This window comes from Rhinolophus hipposideros (assembly GCF_964194185.1).
Source record: "Rhinolophus hipposideros genome assembly, chromosome: 8".
Classification (NCBI taxonomy): domain Eukaryota; kingdom Metazoa; phylum Chordata; class Mammalia; order Chiroptera; family Rhinolophidae; genus Rhinolophus; species Rhinolophus hipposideros.
Window position 1 is genome coordinate 9,084,444 of NC_138054.1, and position 20,565 is coordinate 9,105,008.

Below are 20,565 nucleotides of genomic sequence, written 5' to 3' on the forward strand. Positions count from 1 at the left end.
GATGCCACAGCTGCACTCTTAGGGCCGCTCACCACCTGGGCTTTTATTTAATCTGCTTTCAACAAACATTTATTCAGCGCTCACTGGGTGCCAGCCACTGTGTGAAGCAAAGGGGACGACGACGTGCATAAGCGAGACCGACTCATCAGTAGGTGATACAAGCCCCGTGTCCAGTGCATGGCAGAGGTGGGCACGCAGCAGGACCTCGGTGCTCCTTTGAAATGTCAGTGTGGTAAAGACCTGCCTGCACGCTTGGAAAATCATCTAGTGTACGTGCTGGCTGGCTAGTGGGGACAGCAGTGGTGGCAGGGGCAGTGTGCACAGGCAGAAAACCATAAAACTATGGGTCGGATGTGTGTTTCTTGCTGTGCTTCGGGAGCGATAGCATCTGGAGAGTGTTGTGTGAGGAGGAGCACAGAAGCACTCACATTCCCCCTAAAGATGTTCACAATTTTTCTTTTTTTCCAACAAAAACAGCTCGGCTTTATTGCAGGGAAACTAGAGGAGCAGGGCAAGTGAGTATCTCCGCAGGAACTCCCACCGTCAGCAGGATTGTCAGGTTCCAGGTCTGCCTGGAAGGCAGGAAAGGATGGGTGCCCTGCCCACTCAGGTCCACCCTGCAGGCTGGGGGCCCAGGCCCTCGCTAGCTGAGGCCCACATAGGTAACGGTCTCCCGTTTTCCTCAGGGTCTCCAGCAGTGTCCACGCTGTGCTAACAGTCTACGTAAAGCCTCTCGTTGGGCAGGTCCATCTCAAACTGAACTCCTCCCAGCTTGCTGAGGACCCGAGTGACCGCGTTAGAGCAGGCTTCCCAGGTCACGTCGACAGAGAACTCGTGCTGCGGCTGAAGAGGTGATGGTGGCGGTGGCCATGCTTTTTCTGGTTCACAATTTTTAATTCCAATATTTACTTCTCTAAGTGCTTGGTGACTACCAAATATTAGGTTGGTGCAAAGGTAATTGTGGATTTTGCAATTATTTTCAGCCTTTTAAATTGCAATTACTTTTGCACCAAACTAATAAAATAAGGCATGTTAAAGCATATCTAAGATCACGACACAGAGTTTAAGATTCACAAGAAAAACTTCCCCCTCGATTCTACTTTTACTAATGCCTGCTAGCAGCAGACCATTCTCCCAGTAGTCTTGTCAGTCTTCGGCACGGATGCCAAATTGAGTATTGATTTTTCTCATTAGCTGTTTAGTGGCTGAGTGAACACGCCTGCACTTTAAAACTTTGCTCACGTTCTTCGTGTATTTTCTACCCAGAACATCCCCAGCCATCTTACCCTCATTTGTTGAATGGCCAATCATTCTTCAAGACCTAATTCACATGGCCACTCCTTGAGAGAAACCAATCCTGATTTTATGAGGCAAGACTGGGACTAATCTTATTCTGTGTATTGATCCTTGATGGCACTTCGTACATTATTATGTCACAGCAATTTGTCTACAAGCCATAGTCCACAGCTAGACTCTGCATTCCCGGAAGCCAGGCAGACACTGTCTCTGATTCACCTTTCCAATTCTAGCACTTAGCTTAGACTTCAGTAAATGATAAATCCTAGGTTGAATACACATACTCATAGGATTTTTATCTTTTTTAAAAACAGTATACAACCCAATGAATCATCCAGAAAGAATACTACTGTGTAACTATCACCTGGGTCAAGAAGTAGAAAATAACCAGCAGCCCCAGAAGCTCCACCTTGAGCCCCCTCCCAATCACTGCATTCTCCCATCCCCCCAGGATAACCACTATTTTGACTTCTATTTCCACCAGATATTAGTGTTCCTGTTGAACGTTACATAAACAGCGTCACATAATATATGTAATTTTATTTATATCTGGCTTGTTTTACTCAACATTGTGTTTGTGAGATTCACCCATATTATTAGATGTAACTGAATTAGTTCATTGGGGAGTGCATAATATTCCTTTATATGAACATACCACAAATTATTTATCCATCCTGCTGCTGATGGATATTTGGGTTCTTTGCAATTTGGGGCTCTTACAAATCACGCTTTTATAAACAGTCTTGTATGTGTCTTCTGGGAAACGGGCACACATCAGTTGGGAGTGGACTCTCTAGGTCTTTGAACAGACCTATGTTCATCTTTCGTAGATAATGCCCAACTTTTTCCAAAATGTGTCAGTTTATATTCCCACCTGCACTGTATAAATTTCCATGGCTTCACATCTGACCAATACTTGGTATTGTCAAACTTTAAAATTGTAGCCATTTTGGGTGTGTGTAATAATAGTATTTGCATTGTGGTTTAAACTGCATTTCCCTGTTACTAACGCAATTGGCCACCGTTCCATATGCCTACTGGTCTTTTGGATAGTCTCTTTTATGAGTTGACTGTTCAAATTCATTGCCCATCTATTCTGTTGAGCTTTATGATGTTTTCTTAGTAATTTGTTTGGCTACAAATCTTTTCTTATAGATGTTATAAATGCATTCTCTCATTCCGTGGCTTGCCTTTCCACTTTCTTAACATTATTGTTTGATAACAAACAGTTCCCAGTTTTGAGGAGGACCAAGATTACAGTCTTGTCATTTGTGGTTAAAGCTTTTAATGTCCTGTGTAAGAAATCTTCCCCTTTCCAAGCTCATGAAGATATGCTCCTAAATTATCTTCTAGAAGCTTTATACTTTTACCTTTCATGTTTAAATCTGCAGTCTACCTGGAATTAATTTTTTGCATGGTATGGAGGTAAGGGCCAACTTTTATTTTTCCACATGGATATTCAACTTATCCTGAACCAATAATTGTAAAGACTGTATTTTTCCCACTGCTCTGTGATACCACCCTGTCAATCAATTGTCCATATAAACATGGTTCTATTTCTGGACTCTCTATTCTGTTACAGTGATCTAATTGATTTTCAAATGTTAACCCAACCTGGAATTCATGGGATAAACCCAATTTGTTTGTGATGGATTCTGTTAATATATTGCTACATTCAATTCTTTAATATTTTATTTAGTTTTTACATCTATGTTCATGATGGCTTTGCCTATAATTTACCATTCTAGTAACATCCTTGTGAAACTTATGCTGGTCCCTAAAACATACTGCACTGTGTTCCATCTTTTATTAATCTCTGAAAAAGTTTGTGTAAGATTACTGTGGTCGGCAGTGTCTAGGATGGTCCCCAAAGGCCCTTCACTTTGGTATTTATGCCCCTGTGCAATCCCCTCCCCTTAGTGTGGGCCAAATTTAGTGACTCACTTCTAAGAATAGAGTACAGCAGACGTGATGAGATGTCACTTCCAAGATTCGGTAACAAAAAGGCTGTGGTTTCAGTCTTGGGTGCTCACTCACTTGCTCCGAGGAAAGCCAGCTGCCATGGTGTGACCAGCCCTGTGGAGAGTCCACATGGTAAGGAGCTAAGTGTGGCCTCTGGCCAATAGCCAAGGAGGAACCAAGGTCCTCAGTCAATAGCCTGTGAGAAACTGAGGTCTGTCAACAACCACAGGAGTGAGCTTGGAAGTGAATAACCCACCAATCAAAGAAACCTTCCAGTGAGACTGCAGACGCAGCCAAGTGTGCAGCTGTGTGGAGACCTTGAACCAGAGGCACCTGGGTAAGCCACACCTTACGTTTATAACCCACATAAACTGCGAGATAATCAATGTCTGAAAGAATTCACTGGTAAAGCATTTAACCCTGGACTTTATAGATGACCTTTAATGATGGATTCAAATTTTTTAATAGTTATGGAACTATTTAGATTTTTTATGACTTCTTAGGCTGGTTTGAGGTTGTATTTTCTTCGGAATTTCTCCAGTTCTCTACATTTTCACATTTATTGGCATCCAGTTGTCTATAAGCGCCTAGTTTTGATGTCTGTGGGCTCTGAAGTGATGTTCCCTTTCACATTCCTGATATTGGTTATTTGTGCCGTCACGTTTTTCCTGATCAGTCTCACCAGAGGTTTATCAATTTTATTTATCAGTTTTATTAGTCTTTTCAAATAAACAACTCTTGGCTCTGTGGGTCCTCTCTATATTTGTTTACTAAGTTATTAGTTACTCTCATCTATTTATTCCTCCCTTCTACTTCCTTTTGGTTTCATTTGCTATTTTTTTCTCTAACTTCTAGAGGAGTGCTTAGGAAACTTTAGCATTTCCTTTCTATGTTTATGTGATTTTTTCTGTAAATTACGTTTTTTATAGATTTACAGTTCAAAACTGTAAATTTTCCCTTAAGCATGGCTATAGTTGCAGCCCCAAAGTTTCAATGTCATGCTTAAATTCTCTTTCAGTTTATAGTATTTTCTAACTTCCATTCTGATTTCTCCTTTGACCCAGAACTTATTTAGAGATATATTTGAATTAGTTCTAGTAATTTTTTTGTTATTAATTTGTAGCTTAATTCTGAGTTGTCAGAGCAGTCTGTATGATCTTAATATTCTGAAATTTGTTGAGACTTGCTTTATGACCCGCATGTGGTCACTTTTCATTAATATTCCTGTGTCCATAAGAATAGTGTGTATTCTGCATATTGTATAAAAATAAGAGCCCTGTTCTATCTGGACCAATTTGAGCAAGCTTGTTAATTGTCTTGTTCAAATTTTACTGATTTTTAAGTCCTTTTTCTGTCACTTATTGAGGAAACTAAGTTATTTGCTGCAAATTTAGAATTCTTATGTTTTATAGGTAAATTAAATATTTTATTTTATGAATTAGCTCTTGTTATTTCTTGGAATATTTCTTGCTCAGTGTCCTTTCTCTAATAGTAACTTCGCTACCTTTTTTTTTCTTTTTGGATAGTGTTTCCATAGTATATCATTTCCATTCGTTTGCTTTCATTCTTTCTGTGTTCTCATAATTTAATGTATCTCTTATAAAAGCATCACGTTCTTTTTAAATTAAACTCAGCAATCAATATTTTTATTTTAATGAAAGCATTTGTCACTATACATTGAATGTATTTCTTGATATATATTTGTTTTAGAATCTATCATCTTCTTAACAGCTTTATACTCGTCTTGTCTGTTTTAAGTCCTTTTTTCCTTCTCTTTTGCCTCCTTTAGAATTGACTCAATATTTTAAAATTCTTTTCTCCCACTAACGTGGCCGTTTCAGTGTGTTACTATCTTTAAGCAGCAGACATTACAACGTGTTTTGCTGATTATCAAAAGCTAACATCATTATTACTTTTACTTCTAAATGCAAGAGACCTTGGAATATTTTCATCTATACTTCTCTTGGTTGTTGTTGAGATTAAAAAAAAAAAATCCTTCCATGTATTTTTAACTCCCCAAATATAGCATTAATATTACTTTATGAAGAACAACATTTGTTTGGACAATATTTATTAGCTCATTTATTTACCCCATTTCTTTGCTCTTCATTTCTTCCTCTGACTCCAAGAAATTAGAATCATTTTTCTTTTGCCTAAAGTACACTCTTAGGGGTTTCCTTTACTTTAGGTCTGTTTGTGAATTCTCTAAGTTGTTCATCTGAAAATGTCTTTTATTTCCTTGTCATTTTCGAAGGTTGTTTTTGTTGGGCTTAGAAATCCAAACTTTAAGATTTTATTCTTCTGTCTTTTATTTCTGTAAAGAAGGTAATTGTCAGTCTTACTGTTGATCCTTTGAGGATAATCTGCTCCCCCTTCTTTTGGTTGCTTTAAAGATTTTTCTCTTTCTCTTTGCTTTTCAGCAAAATTTTCCTATAACTTTTTTTCTTTGTTTATCTTGCTTGAGGTTTCTAATGATTTGGAATCTATGGCTTTATGCCTTTTATCAATTTTGAAAATTCTCAGCCATAATCTCTTCAAGTATTGCATCTGTCTACTTTTCTCTCTCGTTTCCTTCCAGGACTCCAAACGCACATATTATATTTTTCATTATACCCCCTGCTCTCTTCTGTATTTTCTAAACTTTTATTTTTCCATTCTTCATTCTGGATATTTTCTTAAGAATTTTCTTTTTCTCTATTAGTTCTTGCTTTAATTGTGTCAAATCTGCTATAAATCCTATCTTATTTTCTTAGATATATTAATGAGTTGTTTTAAAGTCTGTGTAAGATAATGCCATTATATAGATCCCTGTGAGTCCTTTCTATTGTTTATTGTTCCTCTTGGGAATTAATCACATTGTCTTAACTCCCCTGCACACCATTATATTTGATTGAGTTATGGACATTGTATATGAACAATTAGAGAGAATTGAAGGCGTAGGATGATGTTATAGTCTTCCAAAGAGAAATATAAGTTTGTTCCTTACAGATATGTAGGGACACTAGCAATCTCAATCACCTTAATCTAAGCAGAGGCTGAGATAATTCACAGATGAATTGCAGTGTCTGTGAGGGATGGCCTATTTCTGTCGGCACTTCCTCCTACGGTGTAGCCTTTCCAATCCAAGTTGTTGAAGTCTACCAGACTGCTGCCATGACTGACCCCAAACTCAGTGTTTGGTCCCCTAGTTCTAGGAATTTGTCAAAAACTCTGCTCAGCTTTTCAGTCTCTCAGGCAGAGTCCCGAAGGAAAAAGTGGGCCCAAATGCTCACTTCTCTGTAATTCTTCTTTTTCCCAGATCTTGGCACGCTATAATTATTCACTAACTTGTTAGCACTCCATGTATTCAACCAATTTTGAAAAAAATGTCCTCTGAGGAGGGTTGATATGAATTGACTAGTCTTCCATTAACAGAAGCAAATCTATTCCATAAATGTTTTATTACCATCATATATTAAATACTCATACATTCATTGTAGTAGGCTGAGAGCATAGCGGTGCACATGCTACATTTCATATAAATTAAGTGTACAATTATTTCTAATTCATCACAGAATATATTTGCAGCATTCACTGATAGTCAGAGAACATATGATTGTTGTGGGTTTTGACAGTGTGGTAGGAAGCAAATGATGTACCTCAATCCCACAGATTTTAGAGTGTGGAGGAATCACCTTGGTCACATAGACTCCTCCCTACCCATTTGACAGAGGTTGAGGAATTTACCCAAGATCATACAACCAGCTAGTGGCACAAGTAAATTTTTAAATCATTATCACACTTCCTAGAGCTCTGAGTTCTTGCTTTCGTAACACACTGGTTTTGCTGATTGAGAAAGCTTCTATGTGAATTGGCATTTCAAGTATGTTTTGATACTAAGAAAGAAAAGAGGCTAGAGTACTGGAGAGGTTGGGCATTCAAGCCATTAGCTACAACTTGAAAGCAAAAGGCTTAATGGTAGGTATGGGTTGATCAGGTGAAGAACCTGACAAATTGTTTTGATGAGACCAATGAAGAAAGCAGACAGGGGACTACGAAAAGTTGAGGTTATCCTATGAAAACATCTTAAAGCAGAAAAGTGAGGATCTTGTTTTGTTATCTGCAAAATAAATGACTTTGTGCTTAAGTTGACAAAGTAATTTCATACATCTGACCACAGTAATGGTAAAGCTGGGCAGGAGGAATGAGAGGGAGGCAGCAGACTATGCCGTCTATCAGAGCAGTGGTAAAAAGCAGGTCAAGGTGAAAAGGAATGGCCAGGAAGGAATGAAGCCCATTGCAAAAAACACAGTCAAATGTAAGTACAAATTTTGTAGAAAATGGAAATTTTTTTTCTGGACTAAGATTTTACAAATGTAGGATACCATTTCTTTCACAAAGTACTCAAACTAGTCCTGAATGCAGTGTTTTTATATTATAAATCCAAAACATTATTATGTGAAATCCAAAACATTATTACTTGTATTGTGTGTTTCCACAATATATCTGCTAATAAAGATACGTGCTAAGGTGCTTTAATGAGAGACTTCTTCCTTACGTTACTAGCATCACTTCTGAGTGATACTAATTTGTCCATTCACATACTAATTCACTCATTTGAGAAGCACTTATTAACATTTATGCTAGGAATTAAGGAAGCAGATAAAAGACATGGATGTGCCTTGCTGCCAAGAAGTTGCTTGGCATACTGATGGAATTTCCCAGTACCTTATGTTGCTCTTGGCTATGCAAACATTAGATTTTTAGATTTTTATTCAAACTTATTCCATTTAGAAAAAGAGGCCTCATTACTGTTGTTTGTTGAGGTTGCCATTCAGGTATTACGGACGGACGAGCACAGGCCTCATGACAGGATCTGAGTGACAACTGCAGCCTTTGCATAGTGACAATACTGTTTCACTTTTCGTAAAACTGTGTGAAAACAGCAAAGTGATATCTTAGCATTGCTTTTAAATTTAATGACAAAAGAGAGCCAATGCTCTTTCCAGGAAAGAAGAAAATGGCTATGTCACTTGTGTATGTCACTTCTGTATGTCACAGAAGTAGTCACTTCTGTATGTCACTTCAGCCTAGATGCTAATGTCAAAATGGACTGGGGACACAAGGAATGCTAACGTTCAGATGGCATTGTTGTTTACAAGTTAGTGAAAATCAAATTATGTTAAATATTGATTTCCTCAGTCACATTAGCCACATTCTAAGTGCTCAGTAGCCACATGTGGCTACCGTGTTGGACAGCACAGACACAGAACTTGTCCATCACTACAGAAAGCACTGGACAGCACTGGAAATGGAATGGTCTCCTACAATGGTTGAAAGTTGGGATTGCACATGGTGCAATGGGAATGGATAGCAAATGAAGGAATTACAGTCAGGCATCCTTGAATGACTTCAGTCATGGAAGGACCACATATAAAATGGTGGTCTCTCAAGACCACTGGGAGGCATTGATGTGGTAAGGGTGACCAGGAAACTGCAAGTAACTAGCATTAGGGAAAATCCAACCCCAAGCACCAAAGGGAGGAAGAAGAGGAAGGCCACCTGTCCATTCAAATCCAGAGGCAGAGATGAGGTACCCGAGACAACCATGGGGGTAAAAAGACCCCTTCAAAGGAGTTCAAGAAAAAAAGCCTCTCCTAAAACTCCCAGGCCTTCTGTTAAGTCTAAGAAAGCTAGAAGGCCAACACTGTTTGGCCATTATCACAGGCTGAATGAGGCACTGAATCAAAATGGAAATGAGCCACAGGAGGACCAAGAAAGTGTGGAGAAACCCACCACTTCATGTGGCCACCTGGGCAGCCAGAACTTCAGAGGGAGTCCAGGAACCTCAGAGCTATCTGCAAAATCTCCAAGGTCTAGCCAGTGAGAAATGGCCAACTACTTAGAGACCAAACCATGCAATAACAGGGTACACACATGCCGATGAATAAAATGATGTCAACCTGTTGTGAAAATTTAGAAAAAATAATAATAAAATGGTGGTCTCATAAAATTATAATGGAGCTAAAAAAACTATTGTAACAGTGACACCGAATCTTCTATTTTGAGATTTAAACCTCTAATGCAGGGGTGTCGAAACTTTCTTTAACGTTTTTTACCAAGGGCCATATGTGGTAAAATACACAAACAGCTGGGCCACTCACTCGAGGTGAAGTACATATTGCTTCACCTGGTTTATTTAAGTAAACTAAACATATTTTTGGAATTTGCTGCGGGCCAATTAAAAATGGATTGCGGGCCGCAGTTTGGAAACCCCTGCTCTAGTGTAATTTGGTTTAACAGTATAGTTTAGCTTGGGACTTTCTGAAAGCTTTTCTTTGCTTTGTTTTTCTTCCCTCCCTCCAAACTTTGATGACTCTGTTTACTATATATTTACTGTGCACACCCACCAGTTTCAATGGTTGTTTACTTCAAACTGTATGCATACCTGGCTCAATAATTTGAAAGAAGTTTTTACATCTGTTTAAGATCCACTCCTATCCTTGAAACAATCCAGCCTCTGGGAAGTGCCTTTTTCAGGAATTGGCGGACAACTTCTTTTCCTTTGTTCTGCCTCTCCTTACATGCCTATAAAACTTTTGGTGGTGATTAAGAGTGGGAAGGCAGTCTTTGTGACAAGGAGTCCACTGTCTTCCCTTAATGCTGGCATTGGGAATAAACCTGCTTTTCTTTCCACCAACCTCGCCTCTGGAGTTTTGGCTTTTGTGTGGTGAGCAGCCAGACCCTCAGCATGGTAACATTATTGCCTAGTGATGTCATAGCCTTCATGACATTGTAGTGCAACACATCACACAAATACTTACCACTATGTTACAATTACCTACAGTATTCAGTACAGTGACATGTTGTATAGGTCTGTAGCGTAGGAGCTGTATGGAAACAGAATTTGCTGCCTCCAAATATGTCTATTTGCCATAAGGATTACTTTAGGCTGGCTAATTTTAAGAAAAAGTAGACGTGGGAGAAGCTCTGAAAACCAAACAGAAGTTACTCTTTGTAAAATACATTTAGATTTGTAAAGGAAATCTCCATTTGTAAGGGTGTCTTCCTCACAGTACCTGGAAGAGAGGGTTGAAACTAGAAACTCTTATCAAAGCAGAAGACAAGGATTTAAGTCTGCATAATAACCTTACCCTTGTTTACTGTGCTCTTCCTGGTCACCTCTCATAACTGACTCTCCCCACTCCCCCACATCTTTCGTCTTCAGCTGAAGATGGTATTTAAGGTGGTGACTTCCACCATTTTGACCAGTTGCTCAGTTTTCTTAGGTCTCTCCCTAAGAAATGCATTTAACATGGAGATATACATGTTATTAAACTTTTGCTTATTTTTCTGCTGTTAATCTGTCATTTATTTGAGGGATGTCTCAGCCAAGAACCCAAAAGGGCAGCCCCTACAGAGCAATAGGCTTTACCATATAACCTAGGTATGTAGTAGGCTGTACCATCTAGGTTTGCACTCTATCATGTTCACACATAATGATGTAATCAACTAATGATGAATTTTTCAGAACGTATCCTGGTTGTTAATTGGTGCATGACTGTGTAATTAAATGTAATGAGAGATTTTTGTTTTAAAGTTCAATTGGAACTTTCTAGCATGTAATTAAGATAAGTAATAATAATGGAAACAAATTTTCTCCTGCCTTTGGGTGTTTGGATGACCAACTGTTTTGAACCCTATATGTGGGACACACAAGATACTGCTGCGTCCAGTACCAGATGGGCCTGAGATCACGAATTGTGTTGTCTATATGTCATCCAACTGCTGGCTGACAGAAAAGGCTCTGCAAAGCACAACACTGAGGAAGGGAAGCACATTTATCCTGCACATTTAACAAATACCCAGTCTGCCAGCTACTGGATTCCACAATATGGGAGAAATCCCTTTTAATGACAGAGTCCTTTCATTCCTGTGGTTAGACACTTGAAGGTTTGCCCTTGACCGGATCACATGGGAGGGAAAGAATGGAGTCAATCTGCAGTGGATTTTGTTAAGTGCAACTTATCTTGCTCACGCTGACATAGTATACCATTCTACACTCCACTTACTTGCTCAAATGCAAGTCAATTTGATACATTCTACTCTTGATCTTGAAACACAAGAGGTACACGGGTGCAGTATTTCTTAAGTCATGTGGATAAACGAGACTAATAACAATGTCAAACCTGTAACTGGGGCTAAATGAGATTGGTAAGTGCTGGTTTATGTCTTCTGCCTATCCCCTGCTGGAGGGATTCATTACTAGCTGGAGCCAAGGAAGGAAAGAGAAAGAGGAAAAAAAGCATGAATTATTTCCTGAATATCCAATCAGGCCCTCCCTTAATAATCTAGGGTTTGTCGCTTATATTATACAAGATGGCCAGCTCCACAGGAGAAGAACTGAAACCGATTATTTCCCTTTGAACGTGTTCTTTCCTGGGAATGGCAGGAGTCGTGCCGCAGCAGGACGACTGCCCTGCCAAAATGCTTAACTCGAAACTGAAGGGGCCATCACTCTGGGTGCAAAAAGAGAGTTATGAGCTTTGCTGCCCTGGCAGCTCTGGAATTCTTCCCTGGGCCATGAATAATACCTAATGATTCAGAGGAAGTACTGTCAGTTCTTCAAAGCGGACCTAGCTAATTGTGTAATGTTATTCTGAGGCTTTGGAAAAGCCAAAAAAGAAGGGAGATTGGGGAGAAATTCCTTCCTTTGTAATGATCAGCTTACATCCTGCACCATCAGATTTGATTATCCTTATCTTCTCTTGCATAACTGCAAATGTTATGACTGGACATAAGTGACCAGACTTCCAAAAAGGAAAAAGAAAAAAAACCCAGCCATAGTATTTGACTCTATGGCTGCCTGTGGCGGCAAATTCCTTCGACTGGCCACATACTGTGTGAAAAGCTATTTCCTTTGATTTATTCATTGACTAGTTCTTAACTCCATCAAGTGCCCCCTTCTTCTCCCATTAGAAAACAGGCAAAAAGAAAAGTCTGTTCATTTTGTACCATCCCCTTTCATTTAGGCAGTTTAATCTAAATATCCTCTAATCTCTTTTTCTCATATTGCACAGTAATTTTAAAAATTAATTCCTTTTTTTTCAAACTAGCTTTTTTAAAAAAATGAATAAGCAATAATACAAGGATCTGATTAAAATTAGTTAAGCACTACGATAAATAGGAAAATAAGTATCTCACCTACTGTAGACCCTTTTCTCTCCACCTCCAAGCTCGTCATTATTACTAGCTGCTGGCATATGCTTCCAGAATACCCAAACCCACGTATGTGTGCATTTCCTCCTTGAAAAAAGCATTTTCACCTAACAGTATATCTTGGTCATAAATAGTGCTACTTCATCCTTTTTCATGGCTTCACAGTATTCTAGCTTGAATATACCATCATTTATTTAATCAGTTCCCTATTGATGGATATTTATGCATTTCCAGTAGTTTGCTCATATATGAACAGACTCCAACAAAGATCTTTGTATACATGTCTTCATATACAAATACAAGTATGTGCATTTTCGTCTGTGGTCTTTATGACAAAAGGAAAAGAGGAGAAATGAGTCACCCTGAGCAGCATTGACCACTCTCCCTGCTGTGTGACAGGACGGCACTGCGTCTCCAACTGCAATGTCTTGTGGGCTGGGAACCTTGAGCAATGGTTTTGTGTTGATAATTTACAAAAATGACAATAGACCTGTTATCCAGAGGTTAAAAAAAAAAAAAAAGTATGTGCATTTTAAATGTTGATAGATATTTCCAGATTGTCCTCCAAAGATATTACATTCATTTAAACTCTCACCAACTGTATATAAGTCCTTCTTCCCCACTTCCTTGCCAACACAGTATATTCTAATAATATTTCACAGTTTTCCATCAAATGCCAGTTCTGCCTGAGAAACCACACAACGTGTAGGGACCTCCAAATAAACACTGGGCTCTGGCACTGGGCCTTCCACACAGTCTCTTGTAAAACCAGTCTCACCTGTATAAACCCTAACACCTAACAGAGCAAAACAAACAAGATGAAAAAAACCAACAAACAAAATAGGTTACATGAACAAACCAACTAAAACTACCTAGAGGTTCCTGGGTACCACCAAGTTTGTGAACTACTCAATTTGTACTAACACTTGTTTGTGTATGTGCTTTTGGGGGGTTTGGAGGTGGTGAGAGGAATCTATAGTTATCAGGTTCTCAAAATGGTCTGTGATTTCTGCCAAAAAGAGCTAAGAATCAGTGACCTAGGTAACACAAAATAGAGATAAAATCAAAATTGTAGGGCCGGCTTCGTGGCTCAGGCGGTTGGCGCTCCATGCTCCTAACTCTGAAAGCTGCCGGTTCGATTTCCACAGGGGCCAGTGGGCTCTCAACCACAAGATTGCCAGTTCAATTCCTCGAGTCCTGTAAGGGATGGTGGGAAGCGCCCCCTGCAACTAAAGATTGAACACGGCACCTTGAGCTGAGCTGCCGCTGAGCTCCCGGATGGCTCAGTTGGTTGGAGCGCGTCCTCTCAACCACAAGGTTGCCAGTTCGACTCCCACAAGGGATGGTTGTGCCCCCTGCAACTAACAACAGCAACTGGACCTGGAGCTGAGCTGCGCCCTCCACAACTAAGACTGAAAGGACAACAACTTGAAGCTGAACGGCACCCCCCACAACTAAGATTGACAGGACAACAACTTGACTTGGAAAAAAGTCCTGGAAGTACACACTGTTCCCCAATAAAGTCCTGTTCTCATTCCCCAATAAAATCTTTAAAAAAAAATCAAAATTGTATAAAAATCCAAGTGCCTGATTTTATGCCTTTATGTAGATAAACTAAATAACACTGTAAACTTAAACTACCTGAATTAATGAAATCACACTAGAGCCGGGATTCTCAAATTTTGGACTAGAAAATTTGTAATACAAAATTTGTGGCCTAATGGGGTTTTCTGAAAGTACTATTACATCAACTAACGATGTCAACAAAAAATAACTATGTTCTGTCAGCATTTCATAAGAATATTTTAACATCAAAAAATAGGAAAGATATAACCTTAAAGTAAAAGGCAGTCCTTCAATTTGAATAAATTTAACTCTATTTAAAACTCACTATACTGACCCCCATTTTCTCATTTCACCATTTAGCCTGAGAATCTGAATGACGCAGACAGGAATACTCTGTCATATATTATCACTGACTGGACTGGCACTTGGAAATTACTGCTATCACTGACCTGCTCTTAAGTTCATGGAAGTCAGGGTTCCTTGCCACTGTATTGTTTTTGATACATGCAGCTGAAAAATCTAGAGGGAAGAGCACCAGAGTTTGAGTCCTGGATTTGCCGTTAACTAATTAACTAATTAAGTAAGCTAAGCTACTTAACACCTCTTTGAACTTCAGTTTTTACTGTCAGATGAGAATAACAGCACCTTCCCTGCCTACTTCACAGCAGGACTGACAGGTTCAAATAAAATAAATATGTGAGCAATTTATTTTTGGAAACTATAATGTATGATACAACTTTAAGTATTAAAAAAAAAAAAAAAGTGAGCATTTTTAAAGTGCCAGATACTGTCTGACACAAATATCCCAGCTCTCAGAGCAAGCCAATGAGGAAGCTGAGGGTTACAGAACACAAAGTTACGTGTTAAGTTTATTCAGCTAGTGAGGTGTAAGGTCATGACTCCATGACTCTGATTCCAATTTCGTATCCTTAATCATTATGACATATTTTTTCCTAACCCGTTATAATTATTACTATTATTACTGCAATTCCTTTATGTTTTCATTCCAGTGACTGGATGAATATAATAATAATTACTAATAATTTGTCAGATTCAGGCTAGCAAGACCTATAGATACTTTTAGATTAATAACCAAAGGATTAGCTCAGGAACCATTCAGCTAATACATGCCACTTGCTCTTTTTTATCTTCAGATATTAACCTTTGTACTTAATGATAAGATCTATTGGGTATAATCACTAGTCTATATTGCTAAGAAAGAAGCTTGGGTATCATTGTATTCAAATTGGACATATGTTATCAGGTGAAGATGTAAACAATGGGGAAAACGGGATATAAAATCAGAAATGTCAAGTCTTTTGAGAAGTATTGTCAATTTACTAAATCGTTAGTAAATTATAAGTAGGCATTAAAACAGTATGTGTGGCTTGCTGAAGCAGAAAAATGATGTCAAGAAACTCTGTGGTATACTATTACATTTTTCTCATTCATTTAATTTGGTGATTATCTGGAATAAAACTTTATTGATTTTTTCCTTTAATCATGACAGAATCATTTTTAGTTAATTTAAAGTTGACTGAAGCTTTGGTAGTTTCAAGGAGCATCAGTAATGGTGCGGAGTCTAGTAGTGCTGGGGCAGCCCCGAGCTCCCAGCAGCTGTTCTGTCGGCTGAGTCAGGTGGTGTCGCCAGTACCAGTGTCCTCCCACGTGTGTCCTTTCTGTTGGCTTTCCGTATTTCCCCCAGGGCAGGACCACATTACCTCACGCTTTGCTTGGCAGCTTCCCACACTGACTCCCAGAGCCCCCACCCTTACCCCATACAAGCTTAGAGAAACACTTGCATCTTGCCATTCTTCGGACCATGGACGAACAGGCTTTCCAGGTCCACATGGCATCGAGTCTCCCTCTGCCTAGCTTGTAAGCCCCATATAATTAATTTCCTTCTTTTTCATCCCATCACTTTTTCATGAGTTCCCTAATCCAACCCTATTCAGGCAAGAAGACTTCACCTTTCTTTAGCAGACAAAATGTTTGTTCTTATTCTTCTGTCTGGAATTTTCTACCTGCTCTCTCTGCAGGGTAGTAATATAATACAAAGAAGTACAGACTTTGGAGTCAGTCAGACAAGATGTAAACATGAATCTCCCTCAGATTCTCTCTATCTATATCCATTCAACATCTATTGAGTTGCTACAGTGTCAGAAAGTGTGCTAAGTTCTTTGTCTCATTAAGTACAGCAACCCCCGTATAACACGGTTGTTAGGTCCCTAAAAATGCCGTGTTATTTGAATCCGTGCTATACGAAACAAAGAACTAGTACAAACAAGGGGGTTAGGTTCCAAAAATTTTAAAAACATACTATTATATTTTTATGATTAAGAGAAATATCTTTATTAAAGCAATTTTCAGCCAAAGTATAATATATTAATATGTATTAAATAATGTTTTCTTCATCATCACTGCTAAGCACCATGAACCGAGGGCATTTTCTTTTTGACAAGATATGTACATCCTCTGAACTTAATACTCCACAAACAAAATAGATTTAAAATTATAATAAATTTTAAGATTCTGTAGTCACATCTGATACAACATCCACGCTTGAATGAAACATTTCAAATGAGATATCTTTTGCTCTTAAAAGCGCCTATACGCTCCGTGTTGTTCGGGGATTTCTCTAATTCTCAAACCGTGTTAGAGTGAAACGATGTTCTAGGATGCTATGTTGTATGAAGGTTCCCCGCAATTCTTGAACCGTGTTAGAGTGAAACCGTGTTATAGAAGGCTGTGTTACATGGGGGTTACCTGTAGTTTACTCATCAAACTAAACCTATAAGGTAGATATTATTATTTTCCATAGTTTACAGGTTGAAGAACTGAAGCACAAAGAAATTAAGCATAGCCAGTCAGTAGAGGAGATGAGATTCAAATCCCAAAGTGCCTGGAATTCAGAACTGATAATCTTAATCACTACTTAGTAGCAACTCATGAGTTGCATAAGCTTGAGCAAGCTATTCAATCTCCTGAATCCTTCACGTTCTCATGCATAAACAGGGCTATATATGTCTACACTGCACAACTAATGAGGTTGTGCCCGGGAAGCCACTACTTATCAATCTGGCATTCAGAAGAGGTTCCATAAATGTTTCTGTCTCTTTTCTTTTCTGTCCAGTTATATTCTACTCATCTCTTACCCCTGCCTCTTCAATGAAGCCTCCTTGGGAGATAAAGTGTTTCAGTCTACAGTGATTTCTTCCTGCACAATTTCTTCCTGTACAATCCAAGCATTCTAAAATTTAGTTTTAAATTGTTTTCCAACGATGTCATTTAAATTAGCCTTTGCTTCTTCACCTAAAGCTCGTTACAGGCAGTATCCACACATTATACTTTGTTTACATACCCTGTACTTTGCAAAGTACATCGGAAAAACCGGATAAATGTTGACTGGATTAGGGATGCAAGCCCCTGGATACAGTCTAAGAGATCTTGCTTTAGAAAAAAATTCATTCTCTATTTTAAAACACTTATAAAATCTATTAAGATAAATACAGATTCACAATCTATCATTTATCCAGCATGGGTAACAATGAATTGAAAATGAGGAACGAACTCTTAACTTTCCTACTTTATGTGCTTAGTGCATTTAGGTACCTAGTACCTGCAATGTACACAGTTGTTGAAGGCTAACAAACTCTTGGCATTTAAAAAGGTATAATATATTTTACTGAACTGCTATATTATCAAGGAAATAAGGATGATACTAGAAAACATTAATAATACGCATCCTTAAATACAGAGGGTGCCCAAAAAATGTATACACATTTTCAGAAAGGAAAAAACTGTATTAAAATTGTAATACAATGAATGACGCTAGCATTCATTATGATTAATGCCTTCTTTTGAGTGAACGTCATACTACACATTGCTACGTAATTCAACTTTGAAAAGTAACACATAGATAACATCTCTTAAAATGAGTACATTGTTTTGGCACCCCCAGTACATATGGCAGTCATTAGGATTTAAGTGCTTTGTAGATGTGTTGATTATTCATAGCTGGTGATTTCTTTCTGAGGGAACTGAATTTATGGATTTGGCTAACTATTGTTAAGCCAATCCTGGGATTGACCCACGATAAGAAGCCAAAAACGATTCCACTGATACAAACTATAGCCCAAACAACGAAGACAACTGATTTAAGGCTGCAGACACAGCTCACTTTCTAAGTTCTTACACTAGGCCTAAGATCTCTGAAGCTTGGCCCTAGCGTACTCCACAAAAGGCCTCAGGTCTGGACCTCTTTCATCCAGAAAGACGACTTTCACCACAACCCGCAGAACCACACGCGGCGCTTTCTGTCCATTACCTCGCAGTGGCACAGCCCTAATTTCATTTGAGCTTTTGTCATGGGCTCTTCTTTAAATGTTCTTAATTTTATCTGTTATCTTTTCAATGAAACAAATTAACCCACTTCCATCCACAGTTTCTCAATCTGAATGTCGGCTTGAAAAGAGTCAGTAGGAGTCCAAAGGAGACAATGTCAAGTGGTGTTGCCAGGCAGCAGCCTACCTGTCTGTCCCCTCATACCTGCCCCTAAAGAAAGGAGAGTCTGTGAGACAGATCCTTTCAGGGACTTTGCTTCACCTTTGTGCTTATACCTTATGTGTCCCTGTTTGGCCCCAAAATATGGCTGGCTAGTCAAAGACGGGTATGACTCCCCACAGCAGGGGGGGGAAGGGGGGGCTCAAGCCAGACACAGCCACATGGGGACCATCTGGGGAACTCACGGGGTCTTTAGAGGTGGGCACAGCCCCCCACCTTCCCCTGGCTAAGGAGAGCCTCTGCCTCTGTGGCTGCATTCCTTCCCACAACCTGCAGGGGAGGTGACTCAATGATGTGCTCTCCATCTATTTATATGCATAAAGATTTTGTCCCTTGGGGCCTTACTTATCCTGAGACTTAATTCGGCTGCCTGGAGGCAAGGGTAATTGGCTTAAATCAGTTTCCTATTTTAATGTATGGGATTCACAGATCTTGAGATTGACAAGCTTTACTTTTCACTTCCACAACTAACTAATAAAAGCCATGCATTGGCCCAATTCGGGGCTCAGTCCTTGAGGCTGCAGTCCTTGGCCCTGCTTGCACTCTATTCTTGTCTACTGTCTTTTTTTTTTTTTTTTTTTTTTTTGGTATTTTATTTTATTTTATTTTATTTTATTAACCGTGTGCCGCCCTCCTTGCTTCCCACTGCTCTTGTCATGCTGGACGCGACAAAGTGGTAAGGAAATCTCTAATGTGGACAAGTGACCATTAGGAGCCAGATAAAGAATGTCAACCAGCTAAGTAAGGGCCAGGCTCAATGGAGAGATGTCTTAAAGGAAGAAGACTTCAATATAGCTATTTCTACTATTTCCAAAGAATTGGTCAATTGCTGATACAATCAGAAATAATCAATTTTAGATGCAAATTTCAACTACACTTCTAAAAGTTATACATTTCATTAGAGAAAATGTCAATCAATTTAATTGTGATGTATCAGAATGAAAAGCCACTAAATCAATACCTAAGCTTCCAGACAGAGAGAAGATTTATGAATACCCAAATAAGCCAGACTGAAAATAGTCTATCTGTCTACCCAAAACTTCCGGAGACAGCTTATACAACCTCCTTAAGTAATGTTACAGTGTCTCAAGTTTCTCCTCATTCCACTAAATGTCACTCCTGTGACACTTACACACAATATATCATACCTTCTATTTAGTGGAGAGGATATGCCAACACAAAGTCAAATATTCAGATGAAATTTGAGACAGGCAATCTTCTGGAAGTTTCCAAATAGCTTTATAATTGGCATCATATAGGCTCAACGTCCAGATGACTAACCCCAATTTTTTTGTAGCACATGACGAAAATCTGTATGTGCATCCCTGAAATAAAATATTGTGCTAGTTTTCTTTCAAATGAGAATTCAAGAAGGTAATGTCTAAATATTAGAAGTCTTCTTAACTTCTATTTTTTGCCATGAACATCATTGGGCTACTTTGGCAATGTCACAGAGGAGACAGCCCTTTTAATAAATCCCGACCAACCCACATTCAAGATGAAGGAGCCACGGGTTCATAAAGCGCTCTCTCACACTACTTGAAAACATGTTTTGATGAAATAGACATTCAGTCTTTCTAGAAAGTATACACTTCTTGTTTGGGAATGTGAAACCAAAGTCCCAAATTCTCTTTAGGAGTAAAAGGAAAACAATGCCATAATTAAGTATAGTTCCAGAAGCTGCAGGTAATCTCTGAGATGGTTCCCAAAAGTGAACAAAAGGGAGCTCAAGGCCATGCTGTCACAGGGGCTATAGGCTGTGCGGTGTTCCCAAAGCAGACAGACAGCTCACCCAGCCAGAGTCCCTTGGAAACGGCGCGTGGGTGGTAATTCATTACTGCTGGTTACTGGATTCCAGTGAAGGAAACTGAAACAGCATACCTTCATTCACAACACTGTCTCATGGAATTATTTTTTCCGGATTCCTTGGGAAGTTAAAGTATTTGAGAAGAATATCAGGAACTGTTGTTTCAGCCTGTT

The 20,565-nt window shown here is 39.0% G+C and overlaps 1 protein-coding gene across 2 annotated transcripts in view; it reads right to left on the reverse strand.

The window, feature by feature from the left end:
• The window catches only part of BLOC1S5 (biogenesis of lysosomal organelles complex 1 subunit 5), a 123,889-nt gene that overhangs the window by 49,829 nt on the left and 53,495 nt on the right, over positions 1-20,565 (reverse strand). The window contains exon 6 of one of the 2 annotated variants that reach the window (XR_013993783.1): positions 3,241-3,372. The exons of the other annotated variant lie outside the window; for it this stretch is intronic. The gene's annotated coding sequence lies outside the window, so the exon portion shown is untranslated. The remainder of the gene's footprint in view (positions 1-3,240; positions 3,373-20,565) is intronic. 2 annotated transcript variants of the gene reach the window in all.